Below are 5556 nucleotides of genomic sequence, written 5' to 3' on the forward strand. Positions count from 1 at the left end.
CATTTAAATTTGGCTCTTGCTCCCTTCATATCAGAGCAAAAATGGAAACACATGGAAACAAATCCGATTATCCGAGAGATGTATTGATACTGATTATCCGTGTGTAAAAAGTTTTCCTTTAGTTGAAAGCTGCCAAAGCTCCAGTGAAAAGCTGCAAAAGAGAAATCCGTGGAGGTGTGACACCAAGGGCTGTGTGACAGGAGTCTGCTGTGGATTGAGGTGTCTGAGCGGGGAAGTGGGGCCTAGGGACGGGGGAGGGGAGGGGCTTGCTGAAATAAACAAGGCGGAGAACCAGGAATTGTTTAGGCGCAAGGGGAGTGAAAAGATTAGAACTGGGTTTTAGGAAGATACTGTTGTGGTTATCGAGTGGTGCGGAATTCAAATTGCTTATTGCCAGTGGGCTAATGTTCATCCCTAGTAAGAGCGTAGCAGAGAGGACTTCCACGGGGGAGTCCCTGTTAGAATGAATGATCGGGTATTGATCTTTCCATGCCTTTTCAAATTATAGATGAGTGATAACCTTTTAGAGGTTTTATACTTTAGCCAAAAGGTTCAGTTACATTAAAATCTAACTTCTTGAAGCACATACAGGGTTGTAGTCTACATAAGGATTATTTTTTAACTGATAATACACAGTCATTAGCATCGATATTAATGCTTTATCTATAGTCTTATAAGCACACCTGCCCAGTTAACTTTCAGTCTTTTCTAATTGTGGTGTAGTATTTACGGAAATTATTAGTAATTGCTTTCCTGAAATTTCTTGCTCAGTGATAAATGTACATATTATTAGTAAATTTGGAGAACATATTAATAAAGCGTGCAAACATATTCAGAAATCTTTATCAGTACTTTTGATGGTATCTCACAATGTTCCAGTATCCACATAACAAGGTTCTCAAATTTTTCTGCCGAATTTATACCCCGAGGGGCTGGAGGAAGACCCTGGCAGTGCCTCTGTAATCTGCATAGGTCTTAGAAGGCTAGGGTTTCATCTTTAAGCCATATGTGGATTTTATATTTTTTTCTGTAACACACTCCTGTTTATTTTAATGTAAATATGATACTTTAAAGCACTTACAATTGTGTCCACTCTGTGTTCTAGAAGATAGTCCATGCTATTCTATAGTTCTACTGCCTTGGCGTATCATTCTTTGCTTTTAGGGGTATGAGTTTGAGAAGCATGAAACAACATAATGCTCTTTTGTTCTTATTATTAAAAAATAGATTGGCGACCTTGAAAGAGTTCCTTTTATTAGGTCATCTCTCCCACAGAGAATGGAACATTTTATTTCCCCTCATTTTTTCCTGACTTTCACTAATTCTCTACTTTTGATAAGAAAGCTTAACAAAGTACTTGATCTTAGTCTAAACTGGAAGACTGTTTAGCTAAGGCTCAGTAATTGCTGGCACCGTAGGCAACGCGACATTGTGCTTTAAAGAGGGATGGTGACAAAGAGCGTGGAAGTCAAATATCCTATGTGTAGGTGGAAGAGAAAAAATGCTAATTACTGGCACAAACTGATGCCGTTTAGTGATGGCAGAAGGTAGGCAGGTGTGATATTATATTGTTAGGTGTTAGTAGAGGATCTAACCTGAAAATATTTAGAAAATCCAGGAAATAAAAAGGATCGTGAAGAAATTGAACAATGATGGTGATGGTTTGGGGGTGGGGCGGGGGCAGGTAGAGGACAGAGCGAGGTCTGTAATGTAACAGGTGGCCAAGGCATGGATTTCTTCCTCCCTCTTTCCCTTTCCTCCCTCCCTCCCTTCCTTCTACCACAGACAGCATAATTGGTAAGATGGTTGACATTATTTTCAAGATTCCTTTCAAGTATTTTCTTAGATGACCTTTCACTAGCACTCTCCCACTTGCCTCCTTTTCTAGAACTTGCTTCCTTTTCTGTTTCTGGGCAGCTGCCTCTCCTGTCTTCTCCTTCATCCTTGGGCCACGCCGCAGTAGACCCAGCTGTCCTGGAATGACAGTAGCTCTCGTTAGGCTGGGTGGCATGCATGGATTTTAGGTGTGTGCATGGAGGACTTCTCCACAAATGCCTGTCTACTTGACGTCCATAACACACCACTGACTCAGGGGTTTGCTTTTTGGAATTTCCCCCTCTTTACTTCATTTAATCCTTAATCTGTTTTTGAAACGAGTTTTTTTTGTAAACAGGCATATGTAAATAACGGGTATTCCCCCTGTAGTGACAAGAATATGTTTCTTCTTCTAGAGACTCAGTTTAGACGGATGAGCATTTTAGATTTTGCCTTTACCCAACTCAAGGTAATTTCTTACATGTAACACATAGTGAAGTTTCATCTGCACTGGCAGGCTGGGGAAGGAATACTGTGTATGTCTGCAGTTTATGCACATTTATTCACAAGCTTCCATAAAAATGGAACAAAAAATTAATGACAAAGGGAAGCAGATTCCTTACATATGATTGCATAGCCTGTCTTTCTGTGGGCTTTGAGGTATGTGTCACAGGGTTGTTACAGGCTCAGCTTCCAGGGGCATGACATTTGTAGATATTGGTTAATTTATTCATTAAATATTTTCTGAGTGGTTCCTGTGTGCCAGGAACTGTGCTAAAGTGGTGGGGATAGAAAAAGAAAAAAAAATGTGCACTTACAGAGGTAATAATGTTAGATGGGATATAAATAACCCAATTAATAGATGATGAGTCAACTGAGAATTAATGGACAACTTTAATATTTGACCTAAATACTATTACTATTGAGCTTTAAATATCCCTGTGTTCTTTCACAATTTATCTTCTCTGCTGCTTTTCCTTTCCTTGAGTATGAATGATACGGCTGAGAGCAAAACCAGCATTCCTTGCCCTGTCTCAAGTCTTGCTGTGAGAGCAACTGATAGCCCGTAGGATGCATAACTTGGTAACTTAAGCCAATAGTGATTGTTTATGAAGTAGCCAAAGGAATGAATTTTTAAAAATTGAAATTCTAATCGTGCAAATATTTAAATCTTTGGAAATTTGAACTAGATATCATTAAAAAATAAACAATAGGGTTCATGCTCAACTTCTTTTTAAAAAATGCTTTAATGGGCTGAAATCAGTTGTTTAACATAATTCAATATCATTTTTATATTTGAAGTTGTTCGTAAGTTCAGGATATTTTTAGAATGGTAAAGCAATCAGTGTTCATTTTGTTCGGGTTCATCACAATGGATTTCAAATGGCAAACACCACTGATCATTTTAAAATTATTCTTCTGACGAATTCTACATATTCTGGGAGACAGTCATTGTAGAAATTGCTTACAAAATAATTCTGAATCTCATGTTTTGCTACCATCTCATTTCTTACCCTAATACGATATGGAACCAGACTGCAATTACACTTTCACAATTACTTTGTTATATGGGCTGAAATATACTCCTGAAGCTCTTATTACCTTTTCCATACACCATTTGCACAGACCTGCTGATGTCTGTCAGCGGTGCTTCCTTAGGACAATCAGCCATTCTTAGCGGGTTGTGTTTAAATTCAGAACACCACAAATAGAGAGCACCTCTCTCCTTGCTGATGAATTTTTAATGCTCGAGCATTTGTAATAATTCAAAGGACTTCATTATAATAGCTTACAGAATTAGGCCGTGTGTTTTAGCATGTTGGATATTTATTTGTACTCTTTGTCAAAGAGAAAAAAAATGAAAACAACGCAATATTAATCGAGTGTGTTTGTGTCTGTAGCAACCTGAGAATTATGGTGTTGCCCAGTGTTAGAGCTTCTTTTCCCTGAAAGAGGTTGTTTAAGATTTTCTACTTCGGATAATTTACTCAAAAGCTCTTCTTTTCTCTATAATCACATTTTATGGGGAAAAAAGACACAACTCCACTCCATGTCTTTAAATGGAAACTGGAATGCCATATATTCAAATATGGAATACATTTACATTTAATAACAAAATCAAGAACCTTTCTTTTACATTACAAAGAGAAATATTCTTTTAAAATAGCCAGTTCTTAGGGTCTTTGAGAGTCTTCCAAAAAGAGATTTGGTTGACTTTGAGAGCCATATGGTACAGTCTGTTACCCTCTTTAATGAATTTTTTTTCTTTATCATTTTATTTCACTCCCAAACTGTAATTACATTAGAACAACAACATATTAAGCCATCTCCTGTAAAGTAATGACATTTAAAATATAAATAATAGGAAATAGTTAAAATATAATCACTTTATGTGTTTCCTGCTGTCAAATGCCAACATAGAGTGATTGTTTCCCCTTTGAAAAATTGGAGATTTGAGTCAAATGCTAATACCCTGAGGGTACTGTATTCCTATAAGTCTATAATGTCAAATGTTCAGAAATATTCAGATAATTGATTACATACCTCAATTTTTTTTGGTATACTTTTTGAAACAACATAATTATTAATTTATTTGGTATTAAACTATTTGGGGTCTGGTTTCTAGGTAATTTCTTATCTATTTCTGGTGACTAGTGATGGCAACAAAATCAATTCATTAAATGGTCCTGTTTGTAGCTTAGTGTGGTAGAAAGAGGATAAAGATGGAATCCCAGGCTCTGGATGTTAATCATAGAACTAACCACATGATTGTAGGGCAAGTTACTTTTAATTCTCATTTTTCTCTCTCTAAAACTAGAAGCTTAATCACCTCTAAGATTCTCTCCTGCCCAAGAAGCCGGGGGTATCCATTGGCTTGTTAAACAGTAAACTCCATAACATCAAGAGGTCCTGAGACCGACACCAACCAGCCAACCAGAGTATCATCTTCATTATAGACACCGAATTTAAAAATCTAATGCTGTTGTCATTTGTTACATATCAAGAGCAAAGGCACCATGGCATCCGTCATAACAACCAAATAGCATAGCAAGGTAGGTTTCGGAAAAGCAAAACTTAGAGCAGACAGTGAACATGGTTTTAACTAGTTTCAGCATACCATTTTATCAGAAAACTTCACTCTTTTTAACTGAGGTATGCTGGAACCATTTTTGGCTTAAAGGGCAACTTGGGCTTATTATGGTGGCAATGGATAAAATGTTTCTCCTAGGTATCACTGTACTAGTAGGGCAAGTCATGGATCATACATTAGAAAAGGAACTTGGGAATCAGATGTCAGGAAGGATGATGTAGGAGGACAGGTGGCCAGAGGTCCCAGAGAGCTGGTAAGAGGCCAGGGATTTAGCAGGGCCTGAAGGAGCAAGCCACACAGCCACATCCAGACGTCTTGATTAAAACAATATCCTGCTCCACTCCCAGATTTATTATCATCATTATTAGGATTCTTGCAGCGCTGTAACAAGTCCTAGCCTTTCTGACTCAGGCAAACTTGAAAGGCCTATTTTAAGTGGAGAGTGTGCAGGCTTTCAAAACGGACCTGCCTTATATCACCCGGCTCTATCTTTCACAAATATAGTATCAGCAGGGTTCAAGGAGGCAGAGTTCCTGACTTTAAGAAGTTTTTGGTTTGGGGGAAAAAAAAGTTTATACTTGAAAAATAAAAAAATGCAGAGAGAATAGCATGAAAAAGAAAATATATTCTTAGCACTAGATTTTCAGTCA

At 37.6% G+C, this 5556-nt stretch overlaps 1 protein-coding gene across 1 annotated transcript in view; it reads left to right on the forward strand.

Moving 5' to 3' along the window:
• Positions 1-5556, forward strand: part of TOX (thymocyte selection-associated high mobility group box) — a 312563-nt gene that overhangs the window by 19839 nt on the left and 287168 nt on the right. The gene's annotated exons all lie outside the window — the stretch shown is intronic.

This window comes from Propithecus coquereli, unplaced genomic scaffold (genome assembly GCF_000956105.1).
Source record: "Propithecus coquereli isolate 6110/MARCELLA unplaced genomic scaffold, Pcoq_1.0 Scaffold71, whole genome shotgun sequence".
Taxonomy (NCBI): Eukaryota; Metazoa; Chordata; class Mammalia; order Primates; family Indriidae; genus Propithecus; species Propithecus coquereli.